This window comes from Pelodiscus sinensis, chromosome 1 (genome assembly GCF_052426305.1).
Source record: "Pelodiscus sinensis isolate ZL-2025 chromosome 1, ASM5242630v1, whole genome shotgun sequence".
Lineage (NCBI taxonomy): Eukaryota > Metazoa > Chordata > Testudines > Trionychidae > Pelodiscus > Pelodiscus sinensis.
In genome coordinates this window covers 206,096,426-206,116,913 of record NC_143052.1, presented here as the reverse complement: position 1 = coordinate 206,116,913, position 20,488 = coordinate 206,096,426, and the positions used below count along the sequence as shown (strand labels likewise).

The following is a 20,488-nucleotide window of genomic DNA, read 5'->3' as shown; positions in this document are numbered from 1 at the left end:
AGAAGGGACTATTGTTTTTAATTGCTTTTGGACTGTGAATTTAAACAGCCCTCTGAGGGAAAATTGAGCCAGCCTGCGCTGCAGAATGACCAAGGCCATTAGAGGTACATGGAGAATGTTTCCTCTAATTTTTGCAATACATAAGCCGGATGAATTAGGGACATAAAATCCCATTTAATTAAGCAGTTAAACATTAGGTTTAATTGGTTAACCAATTACAGAGGGTTGGGCAAGGGGGCTGCTCCAGTCTAACCAGAGGTATGCTCTATGAATTTTCAAGATTGGAACAAGGCTTATGCTTTAAGAAAGAATTTAATGTTTTGATATATACAGAATTTCCATTCTTCAACATGTTGAGAACATTATACTACCCAAACTTGACCTTTTCTGCTTGGACACAAATTCTTTCCTGGTACATCAGGAAGTTTCCACTAGTCTAACATGATAGTTAGACTACAGACTTCACCAACTTGCAGAATTAATAGAATCATATGGTTGAAGGGGACCTCATGAGGTCATCGAGTTCAACTCCCTGCCCAAAGCAGGACAAACCCCAACTAAATCATCCCAGCCAGGGCTTTGTCAAGTGGTGACAACCTCTAGGGATGGAGATTCCACCACCTCCCTAGGTATGCTGACCATATGGCCCCAAAAATCCAGGACTGTGTCAAATTTTAATGTGCTGTCCCAGGTGCCCCACTTACCTATGATTTGTTCCATAAAAAGTCCCTAGCTCCTAGCACAGCAGGAAGCAGCTGATTCTCCTCCTCCTCCCTTTCCCCTTGATAGGGGAGGAGTCAGGGAAGCTTCCCAGGCTTTCCCTTCAGCTGGGGATCCGGTCAATAGAAGCAGAGGGAGGTCTTACACACAGAACATGAGTAAGTGGCTGGACTGGTGCGGAATGGGGATGGAGGAGGATGAAAATCAGGCCCCTACCCCTCACCCCCCAGCCTGGCTGGGTGCGAGGCGGGGGGACGAGGAGTGATCCCCGCTCCCCTCCCTGCAGCCCAGCTGACTGTGGCAGGGCAAGGAAAGGCAGGGCACGGCCAGCGAGCTGAAGAGTGGCCTGGCTGACCCTGGCGGGGCAGGGCAGCCAAAGAGTGCCACCCAGATCTCGCAATCTCTCCCTCTTCTGCCCACCCCACCTCCCATCTCCCTCCCAGATCCTGCACTCCATCCCCATCCCATTCTGTAAGCCCTGTCACCACACTGAACCCCTCATTTTTGTCTCCACCCCAGAACGGAGCCCCATAAAAATCTACCAGAAAAGTAAATCTGACCTATGGGAAGACCTGAACCTCAGTCCTTCCTGTCCCTTCCCCTCACTCCGTGGGGCTGAGCCACCAGAAGTGAAGTTTCTCAATTGGGGGCCACTTCAGTGAGAGTTCAGGGAGTTCTTTTGCTTCTCACTTGTGTGGTCCCCAACTCATTTTTCTGTGGATCAGTGGCCCCGACCCAAAAAATGTTCTCCATCCCTGCCATAAAGAAAGAAAACATTGAAACCTTTTGTGTTGGACATAAATTAATGTTTTATTTTATTTAAAGTGAAATTTGAAAAATATGAGAAAGTTAAAGCACTTCATCGGTTTAATAATTTAAATTAAACCATTCTCCCAAGCTGCAGCACTAAAAAAGGGGCTCTCCGGTGTAATTATGTAATTAATGGTGAGTTTTCATTAGCAACTGGTGGTCCATGGAAAGGTTTACATTGAACCAGGGGGTCCAAAGGCCAACAAAATTGAAAATCACTGAAATAGAGGTACCGCTGGCCTCTCCGCCCAAGAGACCTCCCCAGACACCCTGCTGCTCCACAAGAGCCCACAGAGAGATCAGGTCTGCTACAATGATAGTGAAATCACTGTCACTACAGTGTGGATGACAGACTTTTTGTGAGTTTTCCTCATCCAAGCAGTTGATTTAAACAATGAGTTAAGATGCCACATGAAAACACTTGGTGCATCCACAGAGAGGGAGGATGTATCATCTCTCTCCAGAAAGGGTTGTGTCATGGTTAACAAGTCCTTTGTGAGCGCTGAAGAGGTGAGATGTTTTTACTTCCAGCTTCAAGGGATTTGTCTGTGTCTTTGGGCTGCACGTTGCCTAGACTGATAAACATCCCTCACCCCCACCAAAAGGGGGATGAGACAATAGTGGGCACTGCTGGAGGGCAGTGTCCTAAAGAGGACACTGTCGTCTGGGAGTGATGTGGGTCCAGCACTGGAGAACGGAGTGATGGGGAGACACCAGCCAGAGGGAGGCGCCCTATGGGCTAACTAGCTAATTCGCAGCACTACTGGCAGGAGGCGCCATGGTGGTGAATCTGCTGCATGACACAGGTGATCACCCAGATATTGAGGGAAACACCCTTGACAGCTTTCATTTGAACATTTAAAACCCTAAACCATTCCATACTCCACATCTCTAACTCTACATACAAAAGCGATACATACACCAAAATAAGATACACAGATCCAAGAGAATGACATTAAAATTGATAGGTTACTGAGGTTGTGTCCAAAGCATCTTTGAGTTTCACACGTGTGTCCATAAGTCAGTTTCATAAATCATGCGGGGGGGACCCATGACACCAAAGCATTTTCAGCAAGAAAGGCATGACAGTATCACTGCCAGTCTTTGCATTGTCTTGGGGAGAGGTAAACAAGGAGGGAAGACAAATCTTGGCCAGTTTTGCAAAATTTCGCCACCTCACATCTGAGATCTTTCAGAGTGATATTTCAGAGCCTTTTAGGTTCAACTCTGCATCTGCAAGCTAACAGCCCACGAAAGGGAATTATGACAACATTTACAGATAAAACAGATACTCTATATAGGATTTTTGTCATTAACTCTTGATTTTCATCTATCCCTTTTTGAGCAGTGAATGCAGACATGGGCAGTATTTCCTGCCCTGGGTTCTTTTCCTGGTCTTCACAGAAAACTTTACTAAAAATATTATCGGTCATGACCAGAACAAGTCCATTAGCTGTGGGATTCAGAGACCTCGATGAATCACTGTGCCCCAAGAAGGGGGTTCTGTACATTTCTGGCGCTGAAAATGAATCAGGAAGACCCCTAAAAAAATCTGATATCCATCATTCTCCAGTTATGGAAGCAGAGAATAAATAACCTGGGCTAGATCCCTGCTAATGGATGAGATATCCAATTTTAATAGTTACCATATGAATTTGTATCACTGAAGTATACCTGTGTATAAGATACAAATTTTCATTACCATCAAATAAGAAATGCTCCACTGGACCAGAGCAGGCCTCCCATGGACAGGAGTTACTCAGGGTGGCTGGAAGGGATGTTAACGAACATGTGTGTGTGTGTAAACAAGTTACTGCAGGTTTAACTATGGGGGGGCAGGTAAGAGAGGCAGTAATGCGGGGGAGGAGAGGTAGGCAGCTCCAGGGAAACTGGTGCTCATGGGTAGCTGACTTAATTTAAGTTGGCTCCCACCTGCCCCCCTATGCTGCCTGCCATCTCCTGCTGTCTCTGAGAGGCAGTGGGAGGGGAGCCTCTGCAGGAGACAGCTCCCCAGGGGCAATCCCCACCTTGCTGTTTCTGAAGATTTCTGTTTACTTCCCATTTGGAGTCAAGAGATGGGGAGGCTGAACAGACTATTCTAATAGATCCATTTAGGAGCCTGATGTCTGGAAGTGCCTAGACTTCCTAGAACTTGCTTTTCTTGGATATTTGGTTCCTTTCTTAGGCCATGCTTGTCTAGTTCTTTAGGATCTTAGTGCCCCTCTGAGGCACAGGAGGAAAGGATTTTGCTCCCATGATTTAGAGATGATAGTCACTTGAGAGGCAGACTGCCCATAAAAAAGTAAACTCTATACCAGGAGACATTTCCCATTTCTAAGCGGAAGGATCCCAGTTGAAGGGCTAATGACCTATCACTTGCACTAAAGAGAAGGCGGCCATTGTCGGTGGGCCACTCCAACAGGTGACCATGAAGACCCTTTAACAGTATTTCATGTGCCCTGGGGGTTCCATATGGCAGAGCTCTCCCAGTGGGGATAGATAGTAAATAGGCAACAAAAGCTTTACTATAAACAGATTGCTAAAGCAGATTTGGACAGTTTGGGCTTTGTTTTTGATAAGGCACCCATCAGTCTTCCACACAGAGAGGAACTGGGGTAAAATTCAAAAGGTCCCAAGTCCCATTTACAAATAATGGGAATTTAGTAGCCTAAATGTCCCATTGCCTTTCAATGGGTCTTAGATCTTCAAGTAACTTAGCGTATGTCTTTCTACAAGGATACAAATCCCTGCCTGGCCTGAGGTGGCGAAGGCTCAAGGGGCTCAGATTCCGGATTCAAAAAATTGCTGTGTAAGACATCTTGGCTGAGGCTAGGGCCCTGTGAAGGGAGAGTCACAGAGCCTGGGCTCCAGCTCAAGCCCAAATGTCTAAGCTATATTGCAGTCCTGCACTTCAAACCCCATGAGACTACGTTAGTTGATAGGGGACAGCCATGTGGGTTTAACTGCAATATAAACAACCCATAACGTGATATTTGAAAAATTTACACAGCTCCACAAAGTCTCCTCTCTATTCCCATTTTATCTCTCTCACAGAAGGGAACAAAGGGCTACCAAAGCTACTCCTTTCCACTCTAGCAAGTGTCTATGGTAACTAGTTCCCAACTTGCAAAAAAATGCAAAAATCTGTGTATATATTCTGTTGAATACACAACAGGAGTCTTAAGGGTACACGGTGCCCAAGTAGACTGTAAAAGGTTTATGATGCTTTAAAAAAATAAAATCCCTCAATATCTTTTTAGGAAGTAATATTTCCAGGAGTGCATCTCTGATTCATTTGCAGCATCTATTAAAGACAAGGTCACTTGCATCAGCTCCAGTCAGAAGCAGACAGCATTTTCATTTTAAAGAATAAGAGGAAATAACTGTAGGAAGAAAGAATGATTACAGTGCATAATTTTGAATGATTACAAAAGATGGGTCATGTGAAATATCTAAGCCTCAATATACGGGGTATTAAATTATATACAGAGCTAATGCAACAAATCCAGCATAATCAGAAAAGCTTTACAATACTATTAAACAGCATCACAAAACTCCCTAAATTTACTTCCTGATTGCTGAAGGAAAATATATCCAGCTTATCCACTACAGACTGTTGTGATTCCATTAGCACTATTGCCTATAGCAAGGAGTGCCACATCAACTTCATGGAAGTTAGTTATTTGATAAGTACATGTATGCAGTCAACATATGCTTAAAGTTTACCTAATTTTTCCACAATTTTAATGTTCAGTTATATACATAATACTAAACATGTCCCTATTATACTTTATAACCCCATTAACTTCTCATTTGTTAATAAATGTAAAGCTACCCATCTAGAAAAATAGCATAAATATCAGTAAGGAATTGCAGTAACATCTTTCAACATAAAACTATCTTCAGAATGGTTACTGAAAATAAAGCAAATATTTTGTACAATATTTTGTTTACTCTTACTAGAGCAACCACCAGCAAGTTATCAGACAATTAAGATATTCAGATTAGCAAACATGTAGTGATACAGTCCCATAGACAGGGATCACTAAAATACATTTTCCAGACAAACAAAAACTGGTCTGGTAGCACTTAAAACTTACAGATGGTATCATAAGCTTTCGTGGGCTCTGCAATTTAACATCCCTAATATGATGTGGAGATGTCAAGTGACACTAAGACTGTAAGCAAGGCAACACAATGTTATGCAAAACTGTAAAGTGCTTTTTCCAGAATCACTGGAACATGACTGAATACATTCATTATTTCAATTAAAATTAACACCTTAATGTGATGTTCGCACTAAACTATTTTATCAGTTTTGCCTGGGCCTTCCCCCCCCCCCCCAGAAATGAAGCCATTTAGCATGTGGCAAAAAATAGTGAATATAGATATTTTTCAATATATTAACAAAATGTTTTTGCATTGTATATTTTTACTTGTCAAATCTCTCAAGTGATAATAGTTTTCTATATTTTCAATTGCAATTTGCTGACAATCAATGTTGCACTCAGTTGTACACCAGTAGCAGTATATTGCCTACTACTCTCAGTTAGGGATGTGAAGAACTAGTCGGCTTTCTCCCCCTCCCCTTTTGCTGCCTCTATCGGGGGAGAGAGAAAAGGGCACTACCGATCTGAAGTACCGAGTGGAGCCTGGAGTCAAATCCCAGGCTCCACATGGTGCTGCCGCTTTGAAACACCACTTGCAGCCTGGGGCCTGCTGGGATGTCCCCAGGCTTCATGTGACATCTCAAAGCAGCAAGCGCCACATGGAGCCCAGATCAGCTGGGGACTCCCCTGCTGACTCTGGGCTCTGTGCAGCACTGCTGCTTTGAAACACAGCATGAAGCCTGATGCTGGGCTCCCTGCAGCATTTCAAAAGCCAGCACTGCATGGAGACTGGGGTCAGTGGGGGAGTCTCCAGCTGATCCAGGGCTCCATACACTGCTTCCACCATTGCTACACTTTAAAGGCAAAGGTGCCCTATTGACTATTCCATTAGTCAATTACTTGCAGTTTAACATCCCTATTCTCAGATTGTACAACATAGTGAGTAGACATATTAAAATTCACCTATTAAACTTCTCCATTTATAAGTCTTATATTAGATTTTACATATTATAAACATGCTTGGTAGGTTTTAATTTGTAATTGCCGATGCATGTGCCTTTTGAAATATTCTAGAAAATAGCCTTTTAATTCCATTATATTTATGCAAACGTCAGTATTAGTGTTAAAGATGACATTGAAGCCAAGAATGAAGCTGTCTAATCAAAGCACTCACTAAACCAAAAAAAAGGCTATTTCGATACTGTCATAGTCATGATAGCCAGCAGCCTGGGGACTAAGGGGTTAACTATGTCCCTATACCTAGCCAGGTAGCATTCAGCCAACAGAAATGAAGATAGGGATTTCAAACCGAGAAAGGATTTTCGGGGTTCTCTCTCCTTTGTCTCTGAGCCAGTTGACTCTCCAGATACTGAGGGGGACAGACACAAGTCCCCCTCCAAGAAAAGACTCTTCTCCATCTGTAAGTAGGGCAAAGTCTAAATAAATCCGTTTTATGGTTTGGGAATGGGCATCTGATGTCTGTGCATTTAGAAATAGGGTTTCTTCTCCCTTGTAACTAAGTTTTGGCCCATGGGAGTCCCCCATGAGTATACTAATTGGTGACTTTTCCATCTAGTCATTATGCTTGAAACAGGACTATTGTTTTGATAAAAGTCTTCTTTTTTATTAACTTGGTATTGGTTCAGCTGTGTCCTGGAAAATCTGTCTGTGGGATCTGCATGTCTCTGATTAGCAGTCACAGACCGCAATTTGTATTTTCTCTTTTCTTTTCCAAGCTCTTTCGGAAAAAGAACTTGGGGTGCCCCTGGGATTGGTTTCAAGTGTCCACCCCATTTGTGGGTGGAAAAGCACTTGATGGTGGCAGATTTTTTTAATCCCCAAAATCTAGGTTTTTGGGAGGGAAGTTTTATACCAAAGCCTGGAGAGAGAGAGAGGTGGTTTTGGGGTACTTTTGCGGGCCCCCACTTCTGCATTTAAACAGAATGAGGAATCAGCCTTGACAGATACTAACACAGAACTAAAAACATGTAATTTTAACAGAAATCTGCATACTTGTATAACAAATAGTGGTAGTGGTAATGCTAACAATAAATAATGCAAAACTGACAAAAGCCACCAGTGCTGGACAGAATTCCATGATGCTGGCAGTAGGGATGTCAACGTATAGTCGACAATATAACTGATTAACCAATAATCCTATGCTTATTGGATAACCTAGTCAACTACATCCATTCAGAGGCAGCCGGCTCAAAACCCAGTTCCCCCCAGCACTACTCGATTAGCTCATTAGGGATGTTAAATTGTGGATAACCAAGGTATCTACTTCAAGAAAAATAAGCAGACAAAACAGGACATTCAATACCACAGAGGTTTCTGCATTCATGTCAGATCAGAATTTATTCAATTTAAGACATGTAGGTGAAATCTGCAGACTGTTGCTGGCAGCTTCAGCATTTGCTCTCCTTTGCAAGGGCTGCTTTAAATAAATGAGCTGCATTTCAGTAGAATATATGGAAAATCTTGTTCTGAAAATAGAGTGAGCACTTCTGACATTTAAATACATTTCTGCCCCAGCCTCCAAAAGAAATTTTGTCCAACTCCCATCTCTATCTATACTCCCTCACATATAAAAAATTGGTATTTGACATTTGTATGCAGTCTCAACAAAACAATCATCAGTCTTTCAAATTAATGGAGATTGCCTATCTCCTAGAACTGGAAGGGACCTTGATGGTCATTGAGTCCAGTCCCCTGCCTTCACAGCAGGACCAAGTACCATCCCTGACAAACTTTTGCCCCAAATCCCTAAGTGGCCTCCACAAGGATTGAACTCACAACCCTGGGTTTAGCAGGCCAATGCTCAAACCACTGAGCTATCCCTCCCCCCAGACATTTCATAAGACAGACATTTCACACATGTATAGTTTCTAAAACGTGGAGCATACAAATGGTATTAACAACTAGAAGTCATTAAAGGGGACCTTCAACTTAAATCACCAACATCTGCCTTTTTTCCACTCTTGCTGTAAACACCCAGTATGTTTCTCCTTACACTGCCATGTGCAATTTTATTGCTTCCTCTAATTTTCTCTTTGGTTTTTGTGAGCCTCACACATACCCCAAAGGGGAGAGGAAAGTATTGAAAAGAAAATAACAAACGACATTTTTGTTTGTACATTATCAATGTCTTTCTAGAGATTAAAATTGGGCACAATGCCTAGTTCAACTACAAGAAATTATTCTAGATTCTTAATTCTCATTACATCTTTGGAAAAGTGTTTCTAAAATTAAAAAGGTCACTGGACTAAGCTATAACATGAGAAAGTGTACATAACATACAATTTGGGTATATTAAATGGGTATTACATTTAGAACACAAACACTCAGTTTTGAACATCACTAAACCTTTATCAGTTTTAGATTTCAAAAAAATTAGTAAGCAAACAAATTCCATTGTTATGGAACTGTAGTTACAAAAATAAGAACTTCAAAACCACAATGTTACCCAACTAAAAGATCTGAAAACTGAATGGTCCTATAGCACCTTAGAGACTAACAAAAATATATTTAGTATTATGAGCTCTCATGGGCACAACCCATTTCTACAAATGAATGGAGCAAAGGGTCCAGAGATATTTGTACCCCACACTGCCAAGGGCTCTCCAGTCACCTGACTCTACTGACACTGGGGTTCCTGGAGAGCGGGAGGCTCTCCAATGCTGCCTTGCCCCACTGACACTGGGATTCCTCTGCCTAGCCACTGCTGGTCCAGTGAGGACTCCACAAACCCCATGTTCTCTTGGTTGGCTCTTGCTGGGACCATGCCAGACCATGGATGTTGCCTGACCAGAGAGTCCCGGATTTGGGAGGTTCAACCTGTACAATGGAGTACTCATCCAACCTCAAGTTAACGATAAGTCTTTGTAGGATTGAGGAAGCAGTCTTGAAATCATCATCTCAATTATATCCTAAGAAAGTCTACTGAAAGCTACAGGGCTTACTGAGGCAATATTGAAAATTAAGATTTTGCAGGCCAAATATTATTAACTAGAAGCATGAAAGAAACCAGCTTGCTAAGATTCCACGACAAGTTTTGCTTAAGAAAAAACTGTTATTTATATTTATAAACTGAGACTAGGATACAGAATCAAACTAAACTACAAGCTATTTTTACAGAATTACTCTTAAAATTAGAAAGGCCTTTTAAGCTTAAAATGGAAGGCAATAAAATGACTTAGTCATAGTGATCTAAAAATCAATATTAAACGCAAGTGTGCCTATCTAAATATGATCTCCTGCATAATACAGGCCATAGAATTTCACTCATTAAACCTGTAACTAGAAACACAACCGAAGCTGCCTTGATTAATACATTTTTCAATGCCTTCTACCACTGCTACTTTTCTTGGATACTGAAAATTCCTTTGCCAAGACCACCTGTGATAAAATATGCCAATTTGTTGGAGTTCAACCAAAGGCCTGCTTTTGAAGGTTTTGAAGATCAATAAGCATGGGCAAGTTTATCAGCACTTAGACGCTGTGTCTTTATTTGATAAACAGTTTTTAGCTATACAATTTAGATTTTTCAATGTTGTTCACTACAAAAGCTCCTTCAGCATCTTTTTTATCTATTTGCGGACCAATAGTATCAGAGTTTGTCTTCAGTAAAGAATTAACTTGAGCTGTAACTTGATTGTTGCCCCTAACTGAAGTCAGGGCCACACAAAAACACTAACTCAAGCTGAATGACCTGTCAAAGACATCGGTTCCAGTTATGGTAACTCTCAGCTGCAACTACACCACCACTTGAATTATGCAGTGTGGTATTTCACAGTGAGGCCATTCCCATTCCAATACAGTCTTAATCAAGCTCTTACACAAGACACCAAGGCTCTCTTAAAAGGCAACATACAGCAGACAGAATTGTATATGGTAGTGGTTCTCAAACCTTTTGGCCCATGATCAACCCTGCTCAATGCAGACCTTTCCGCAGATTATCAGCCATCCACCCATGATGACAAAATGGGTTCAGGAAAGGGTGCAGTTGCAGGTTGTGGCCAGGAGGTAAGGTGCAGGAGTGGGCTGAGAAGGAAGGGAGGATGCAGCAGCAGGGTGGGGGTATGAGCATGGCAGAGAGGGTGCAGGAGTGGATTGGGGGTGCAGGGTCTGGGCATAAGCAGGCTACAGGGGGTTTACGTGGCTCTGTGCCTTCTGCTGCTCCCAGGACCTGACCTTCAGTGATTCCAGCCAATGATAGCAGTGGGAAAAGCCTTCAGACAAGCAGCTTCCTGCTGCTGTTCTCCCAGCCAGGGGCAGAGGTATCAGCAGCAGCGCATGGAGCCACAAGTCAGGTCTGGCCCACCAGGCCTTCCACACCCTCCCTCCCCCACAACAAGAAGCTGGCACTGGCACTCCAACTTCATAATTTTTGTACAACTCAAAACAATAAAATATTTATATTGATGCTTACTGCTGAGGCATCTTCTGGTTTCTGGTATCAAAATCACAGATACGGGAAAAAAAAGGGCAGACAACAGAAATTGTGAAATATTTTATTTTGAGAATGTGAGCACACCATTCCTCTACCACTTCCAAGAGGGGATAAACTAAGCATTTCTTTGTTTTACTTTCAAACATATGTTCATGGAATATATACTTGCTGGGAAAAGCTTTTTGCAAGTTATTCTGCTAGAAGTAGAAAAAAATCAGTAGTTTAACATCAAAATGAAGCTCCTTTTTAAAAAAATATTTTTGCCTTGTACATGTTAAACTTAAAAATAATCAAAACTTAAACTGCTTATGTATACCAGTCACAGGCTACAACCCTACCAATTGACAATTCATTCTCATTTTTGCAGTACGGCATGCCAGCACTAAAAACATGAAGATTCTCCATTGATGGGCCAAATCTCACTGCTACTTAACTATTATTGTTTACATAAAATGAAAAGTGGAAAGCATTCTAGAAAATCGAGGCTTCAGCAACATTCACTACACAACCCTGTATCAAGGAAACCTCTAAGTGCCTTCACCACCCCTTCTAACTTAAAACACTTTTTTATATTTAACACTATTATAAATGCTGGAGGTGAAGCAAGATTTGGGGTGGAAGCTGATAGCAGGCACCGTCCCAGTAATAACTTTCCAACCCCCCAGTTTGAGAACCCAAGACAATTGTAATAATTAGAACAAAACTACTATTTTCAAATGACTCGTTGGTTTACAAGGGGCTATTGGAGCAATCATGTTAACTAACAAGATCACTCAACAATCTTGATAGCTGTTTTTACAGACTTACAGAAAGACCAGCAGAGTGCCTTGCTTCACTCTTGTAAGCAGCATCTTTCAACTTGGCATTTCTAGGCCGTGTCACTTTTCCTGAGCTAGAGAAACCCTAAAGTACGTTTCTGGACGTTAAACTACAGTTACCCTCAGAAAGAACCAGAATAACCAGGTATATTTAAGGATAGCCGCGCCCTCCAAAAAAATCCGAGCCGAGGAGACGCTCTGACAGCCAGTCATGCCTGCAGGAAGCGTACGTACACGGCCACGCAGCAATTTCAAAGCAGCAGCAAAACCTCTCTCAGGAGGCGTCCTTCCACCTCTGCGGCGCCTTTGGCGGCTCCAGAGCGCAGCCCAGCCCTGAGAGCGGCGTCCCGGCGGCAGGGCACGGCCAGGCCCCGGCGGTCTCTGGAGCCCCCCGCCCGCAGCCTGCAGACGAGTCGGCGGCAACGCTTCCGCCTGCACCCGAAACACCCGGGTGGCCCCGCCAGCTCCGACCCGCGCCGCCTCCCAACGCCCAGGAAGGGCCCCCCAGGGGCGGAGCCTACAGGGACCAGGCCCCACCGATGCCCCCGCCACCCCCCGCCCGCCAGCCTCGCCCCCCCCTTACCGTGCGCTGGGGGGCGGCGGCCACATGCCCAGCTCCCCTCGCTCTGCCCCCGCCGCGGGGGAGGGGCGGGGGTAACCTGAGACGCCCCCTCCTCCTGGGTCCGTCGGGGCAGCTCCCCCCTGTCCGCTCGCGGAAGGGGGGGGGGGAGGAGGGGACTGGTCTCGGAGAGCGCGAGCTCCGCTCAGGGGGCGGGGTGGAAGGGGGCTGGCTGGGCGCGGACGTAAAGCGCTTCCGGGATCCGGGCAGCCAGCCTCGCGACGAGGGGAGGGGCCCGGCCCGCTCTACCCAAGCGCCAACATGGCGCCGCCCAAGCCGGCCGGACGCCGGCCCACATATCGCGAGACTTGACAAAAGGCAAGGAGCAGTGTGGGGCGGGGCTAATTAAATATGCGGAGAGAGAGTGGGAGGCCAGAGCCCACGTGGGGTTGAGAGGCGCGCGGCAATTAGACCGTTGGGCTACGAACACTGGAGGAGCCGCCGTTCCATCCCGCTTGCCGCGCTGGCCTCCCCCCCCCCCCCCCCCCCCCCCCCCCCCCCCCCCCCCCCCCCCCGAGGCCAGTTGCAGCCCCGCCAGATACAATCACAAGCAGGAGCAGAACGGCGGCTCCCGGACAGTTGCCAGTTGGGGTTGCCCTTCTTCCGGGAGCCTCCAGGACGGTTCTGGAGGGTTGGCAACCTGGAGCGCCTAAGGGGTTCGTTCTGGTTTGGGGAGTTTTCTGTTCGTGCGCTTTATGGGGCAGGGTCCGGTCATCTCCTCCCTTCCCGGTCTGGGCAGCGCCGCCTCCGCAGCAGGACGTGATTTCAAAACGACTGATTTTGAAATAACTCCGGAAATAACTATTACAAAATAGCGTGTCCCTGCTACAGGGAGGCTGCCTCGATTTGGACCTGCTGCCTCTGCCTCGAGCCCCAGGAAGCACTGGGGAGTCATTCTGTGCCTGCCTGGGAGTAGTTTTTTCAAAATCGAGGCAGTGACGCTTCTATACTATTCCAAATAACAATTTCCAAGTAAGTGTTACTCCTTGTCTGCATCTAGATTTCCCGCAAATGCTTTTAACAGAAAAGAGCACTTTTTTTTGCGGAAAAGTGTCCGTGGCCAATCTAGACGCGCTTTTGTGCAAAAAAGCCCCGATCGCCATTTTCGCCATCGGGGCTTTTTTGCGCAAAACAAATCTCAGCTGTCTACTCTGGCCCTTTTGCGCAAAAGGGACTTTTGCCCGAACGGGAGCAGCACAGTACCTAGAAACCATCTACTTCAAGACAGACCGAAGAAAACCAACAATAGAACACCACTTGTCATCACCTACAACCCCCAACTTAAACCTGTCCAACACATTATCAATAAACTACAGCCTATACTGGAACAGGATACTAAACTCCAAGAGGCTCTGGGAGACAGACCCATAGTCTCCTATAGACAACCACCTAACCTCAAGATGATTCTTACCAACAACCACAGGACATACCACACTAATACCAACCCTGGTACCTTCCCTTGCAACAAACCCTGTTGCCAGCTTTGTCCACATATTCATTCTGCTGATACCATTATTGGACCTAACCAAGTGAGTTATAAGATCAAGAACACATATTCCTGCGCATCCAGAAATATAATCTATGCTATCATGTGCCCAAAGTGTCCGTCTGCTATGCACATTGGACAAACGTCTCAGACACTTCGCAAAAGAATTAATGCCCACAAAACAGATATCAGACAAGATCACAAAGAAAAAAAACTATTTCTTGCCATTTCAACCAGAAGGGACACTGTCTCAAAGAATTCACCACCTGCGTTCTTCTACAAAGACCTTTTATATCTGCACTTGAAAGGGAATCCTCTGAACTGTCATTCGTGTTAAAATTCGACACTCTCCGGGGGGGCGGATTGAACAAAGACCCCAGCTATCTTACCTATTACCAGGATAGCTTCCCCAATTATCACCTCTAATACCATTAGCTCACAGACATCTAACTTTCCCCACCTCTAATATCATTAACTCACAGACACTTACCTTCCTTCCTCCCTCCTCCCCCTCCCCCCCCCGCATCCCCCTTCTGTTCTGAAATGTGATTTGTCCTTTTCATATGTGTTCATTTTTTTAAATTGTATCCTTTGGTATATATGGTTGTGACTATTTCTTCCACTATTTGATCTGAGGAAGTGGGTCTGGCCCACGAAAGCTCATCATCTAATAAACCATCTTGTTAGTCTTTAAAGTGCTACATAGTCCTGCATTTTGCTTCACAGTACAGTAAACGTCCGATAATCCGGCACCCTTAGGACCCAGGGGGTGCCAGATTATCAGATATGCCGGACTATCGGAAGGGGGGGCTATGAGGGGTCTGGCCCCAGATCCCTCACAGCCCCCCCTTCCGATAGTCCGGCTCTGCCTCAGGCGTCCCTGATTCAGCCGCTGCTGGTCAGTTTCAGCAGCAGCTGAATCGGTGATGCCTGCAGCAGAGCAGCTGGAGTGCTGCTGGGTTCGTCCGACCTTGGCGTTGCAAGACCAACCCGGCAGCACCCCCAGCTGCCCTTGGGGACGCTCCTTGGCGCTACTGGACCAACCCAGCAGCACCCCAGGTGCTCTGCCCTAGGCGTCCCCAAGTCAGCTGCTGCTGAAACTGATCAGCGGCTGACTCCAGGAAGCCCGAGGCAGAGCTGCTCTGCCCCGGGCTTCCTGGAGTCAGCCGCTGGTCAGTTTCAACAGCAGCTGAATCCGGACGCCTGGGACAGAGCAGCTGGGGTGCTGTGGGGTTGGTCCCCTCAGCGCTGCACCTCAGCGCTGCGGGGACCAACCCGGCAGCCCCCCAGCTGCTCTGTCCCAGGTGTACCCAAGTCAGCTGCTGCTGAAACTGACCAGCGGCTGATTCCAGGAAGCCCGGGGCAGAGCAGCTCTGCCTCGGGCTTCCTGGAGTCAGCCGCTGATCAGTTTCAGCAGCGGCTGAATCAGGGACAGCTGGGATGCTGCCGGATTGGTCCCAGCAACACTCCAGCTGCTCTGCCCCCGGCTTTCCCGATTCAGCTGCTGGTCAGTTTTAGCAGTGGCTGAATCGGGGAAGCTGGGGGCAGAGCAGCTCCAATGGTCCCGCTGCCCAGAGCACTTCTGGGTTCCTGATGGTGCTGGGCCATCAGATGCTGGACCATTGGAGTTTTACTGTATTTCCGCAAAAAGCACTGATTTCTTACAGTAGGAAGTCAGAGCTTTTGCGGAAATTCAAGCAGCCAGTGTAGACAGCTGGCAAGTTTTTCCGGAAAAGCGGCTGATTTTCCGGAAAAACTGACTAGTCTAGACACAGCCCTTGTGGAAAGCAGGAGTTATTCTTTCAAAACAACCAATCTGTTATTTCAAAATAATGGGCTTGGTAGAATGGATGCTCCACTTGTGATTTCAAAATAAGGGAAGTAATAACTTCCGTTATTTTGAAATAACTTTCTAGTGTAGACCAGAGCATAGAGACTTAACACAACACCCAGGAGAAGATTCCAATGGGATCAACTCTCCCCCTGCCATGAATCCATCTTACTCTGCATAAAAGTTTTACACGGAACAAGCTCATATGTTTGCTTCTTTTAGCAAGGAAAGAGAGAGATGCACTGCTGTTGTCCCCCCTCCGCGCATTCACACACACACACACACAATTATTTTACACGTGGTTTAATAAAAGTAATTGTATTAAGGATAAAAGGTAGGATTTAAGTAGTTGCAAGTGATAACAGACAGATCAAAGTAAGTAATTAAGTAAAATAAAACATGCTAGCTAAGGCTAATACACTAAGTTATTACACATCATAATTGCTCAGTCTAATTCTCATTTCAGATAAAGTCCTCAGGCTAGAGTTGTTCTTTCTGACGTACGTCCATATGTCCAGGTTGTTGCAAAGCGAACTGAGAGGTGTCTGGGTCAAACCTAGGTACTGCTATAACTGTCTGCACACCTGGAATGAGAAACCAGCCTCAGCCTCTCAGGACAGGAGCTGCAGCTAGAGGATGCTTTTTAAGTTTTAGGACATTTTATATAATCTCAGTTGGAGGCATTTTCTTTAGTGTTTTGCATTTGTGGAAAATATGGGACTCTAGTCATAATATTTATCTTCCTTACTTATGTGCTGAAAGGTACGAGAGGATTTGCATAGGCAAAGAGTTATCATGAGTTCCTGCTATTGACCATCTAGGTCCAAAGGCATAAAGGATAGTTGTGCAAGAAACATCGGATGTGGTTTAATTTCTAAAGGGCCCATGGTGTCTTAGGGTGTGTCTGACTACAGGGTTTTTTTTGAAAAAAGTGGCCTTTTTTCGAAAAAACTTCCCCTGTATCTAGACTGCTGCTGCATTCTTTTGAAAGTAAATCAAAAGAATACGGCAGTTTTTTCAACTGCAGAAAACCTTGTTTTATGAGAAATAATGCTTTTTTTCGAAAGTGCTCTTTTGAAAAGAGGCACTATGTAATGCAAACTGTGCTTTTTCGAACGAGAACGTCCAGACTGCCTGGGTGCTCTCTTTCGAAAAATTGGCTTGTTTTTTCAAAAGAACTGGTTGTAGTCTAGACTCTCTCTTTCGAAAGAGGCTTTTTCAAAAGTATCTTTCGAAAAAGCCTCTTCTGAAAGAAGCTTGCAGTCTAGCCGTAGCCTTAGTCTTGATAAGGAGCCATGCCCTGCACTTGTTTGTCCTTCAACTGTTTGCATAGGACTGATCTTTCTGGCTTTTCTGGCAGATGCCTCATACTTTCTGCCACTGGGGTTTAGATTCCTGTTAAAGCTTACACAGTTAATTAGTCCCACAATGAATCAGCAGCAAAGCCAGGATTGGCTATTAGGAGTTCATGCCTTGCTCGGGCACTTAGCCAAAGGGTTTCCAGGTATTCACATTGTGTGGACCACATGCTAAAAGCAAAGTTTGTCTTGTGATCCTCCTCCTCTTTCACATATGAGTGCAAAGACCACTTCCTCTTCATGCAGCAACGTAGTAATTGATTATATGGAAAAGTAATATTAGGAAAATATTAAACTTCAGCTTCTTTTAATGTGATTTAGCTACTGGAAACAAGGAAAGCTGGCATTGTGTCACAAGCCAGTTTTATTTTGTTCCTCTACGGGATTCCGCTCCACCCACCATACTACAAACCAAAAGCAAATGACATTTTATATGCCCTGTAAATGGATAAGCAATACAATACAAAATAGAATTTCATAGCAAATGAGTGGAGTTATTCACCACTGTTAATTATTTTTGCTGTATCTGTATTGTGCCTTAACTACAAGGAGTATGTTACGCTTGACATTCTAGACTTGAAAGATTCCAAGATTTACCTTGGTATTCTTCAGTGCTATAAATAGTTTTTCCAGGTGGCAATAAGCACTAACAGCACTATGCTCTGGTGTTGAAGGCATTCTTCTGACATAGAACACCAGAGAGACACTGCAAAGATCCATACTACCCAGAAAAAGAAGGCTTGGGGGAAAGGGTGAAACTTCCCCTCACACTTCCCAGGGGTGGGAAGCAGAGCAATAAGGTTGAGAGCTAGTGAAGAGGGCTGGCCCAGGTCATTCCACTTCCTGCCACCTCCTGCACTCCCACTCTCCATCAGGGATGGCTCTAGGGTTGCCAGGTATCCGATTTTCGCACCATCTCTCTTGAAGAAAAATTCAGAAAATACTGGACATGTGCAATGTCCGGTATTTTCTGAATTCCCGGCTGGGCGCCGGACTGAAGCCTGGTGGAAGCAATGCAGTGACTGGGAGGCGGGGCTGCAATTGGCGCTGGGAGCCCTGAAGTCGCATGCAAAAGCCGGGTGGGACAGGGCGGGGGCCAGGACTCCCAACCACTCTCCCTGCCAGCTTTTGCATGCGACCAGAGGCTCCCAGTGCCAATCGTGGCCTCACCTCCCAGCTGGGAGCCTCTGGTTGCGTGTAGAAGCTGGGCGGGGGGAGTGACTCCCAACCCCGCCCCTGCTTCCCCTCCCCAGCTTCTGCTCGCAACTAAAGGGCATGCCTGCCGGGGGTGCAGCCCAAAGGACTCTGGCTGTGGCCAGTGGCTGCACCCCCCACCCACCCGCTGCCAGGTTTGTTTCCCTTCCTCCAGGCTCCCCCTTCCCAGCCAGCCCCCCGCCCGGTCCCTAACCCCCCCAGCTCTGCTTCCTGGCCCCCCTTCCTTCCTCCCGGCCAGCCCCGCAGCCCCCAGACACTCCCCCCTGCCAGCTTCCCGCCCCCCCTTCTCCTGTCCCTCCCTTTCCTCCCATCTAACCTAGCAGTCCCCGAACCTCCTCCCCCACCCCCACCAGCTCTGCTTCCCACCCCGCCCACCTCCCGGCCAGCCCCACCTGCCTCCCAGCGGGTTCTCCCCCTACCACCCATGATCAAGTGTGTCTGCTTTTTTGGCTGGGTCTACCTGGCAACCCTAGATGGTTCTGGCTCCAGGATCCATTTTCTGTTACATTTTGTTTTGTTATGTCTGTAGTTTTTGAGATTTTGCTTCCTTGTATTTTTCAAGCATTACCTGTTGAAAGTTGTAGGCATAATAGAAATATATTCCCTCTACCGGCAAATACATAGGATCACAGGGAAAAACAAAATTGTAGTTAATATAGCCTGTTTATTTTATTGATGTTGACTAGGGTTGCCAGGTGTCCGGTATTGAACTGGATAGCCCAATATTTGTGCCTTCCATCTGGTAAAAAAATTCAGAAAATACCGAACATCTAAAATATCCAGTATTTTCTGTTTTTCCCGAGACCCGACTGAAGGCCACTTGGGACATGCGGCACTGCTTGCGCTGGCTTGGGCAGAGTGAGGGGGAGCGGCCCGGCAATTAAAAGGGCTGCAACTGCATTTCAGTGCTGGTAACCTTTTTCAGTGGCCTTTTTTTTTCTTCTTCTTCTTCTTTTCTCAACAGAATTTTTTCCTGGCATTTTTTTTGGGGGAGGTCAGTATTTTTTGTGAAACCATCTGGCAACCCTAATGTTGACTAGAATTATTGCAAATATTTTGCCACATCAAATTCACCAGCACTATCTTATACTGAAACACTGGAGAATCAAGATAATGAAACATCTATAAAACAAGAAGGATAGGGTATACCAACTCTACACAACTTTTAGTGACAAGTCTTCCTTTAAGGGTATGTCTACACTGCATTCCTCTTTCAAGAGAGGAATGCAAATGCAACTGAGCAAAATTGCAAATGAAGCGCGGATTTGAATTTCCCACGCTTCATTTGCATAATCGTGTCCAGGCACTATTTCGAAATACCCTATTTCGAAAAAAGAAACGCTGCCTAGATGCGGTTATTTCGAAAGAAAACTCTTCTTTCGAAATTACCCTTACTCCTTACAAAATGAGTTTTGTTGGAGAAAAGTGGCAGTCTAAAGGCTGATCTATCACTACAGGATCTATCGGCAAAGGCTTTCTTTAGCAATAGATCAGCCTTTAGACTGCCGCTTTTCTCCGATAAAGCTCCGTGCCGGAAAAAAGCAGCAGCCATTTTTATGCTAATGAAGCGCAGGATATTTAAATCCACACTTCATTAGCAATTTTGCCCAACCTAATCTGCATCCCGTTGACAGCAGAAGGGTGCAGTCTAGACATACTAATAGATAGTTATCATAACAGAAGGGAAAGGACTTGTGGGTTTGAAGGTTTATTCCGGGTTTTTGGGGGGGATGGCGATGGTCACCTTTAACCTACATACCTTTAACTTGAATTCTTCCTGCAACTTCTGTAATTGAAATTGAAGATATTACTCTTCCTGATCTAATGCTGTTGTGTGGTATTGTTGTATAAAGTTGCCACCCAATGCAGTGTAATGTAAGTATAAGTTTCAGTGTAATGTGAATGTAAGTTTTGTAACCTTTTCAGCTCTGTAATATCCCATTACGTGAGAGAGAGTTAGGAAGGATTCCTGTGATTCAGCATGATCACGCTGTTGCTCTTAGATATAATTAGAATATAGATTGTGTCATAAAGAAAATATAAAGATTTATTCTTTGTATTGAAATAGAT

At 45.2% G+C, this 20,488-nt stretch overlaps 1 protein-coding gene across 6 annotated transcripts in view; it reads right to left on the bottom strand.

Annotated features, from left to right (window-relative positions):
* The window catches only part of TAB3 (TGF-beta activated kinase 1 (MAP3K7) binding protein 3), a 76,037-nt gene extending 63,230 nt beyond the window's left edge, over positions 1 to 12,807 (bottom strand). Inside the window, exon 1 of one of the 6 annotated variants that reach the window (XM_075913269.2) lies at positions 12,493 to 12,807. The gene's annotated coding sequence lies outside the window, so the exon portion shown is untranslated. Of the gene's footprint in view, positions 1 to 12,143; positions 12,368 to 12,492 lie in introns of those variants that run through there. The other 5 variants (XM_075913268.2, XM_075913272.2, XM_075913271.2 and 2 more) reach the window with 5 other exon arrangements.
* Between the last annotated feature and the right edge of the window lie 7,681 nt (positions 12,808 to 20,488).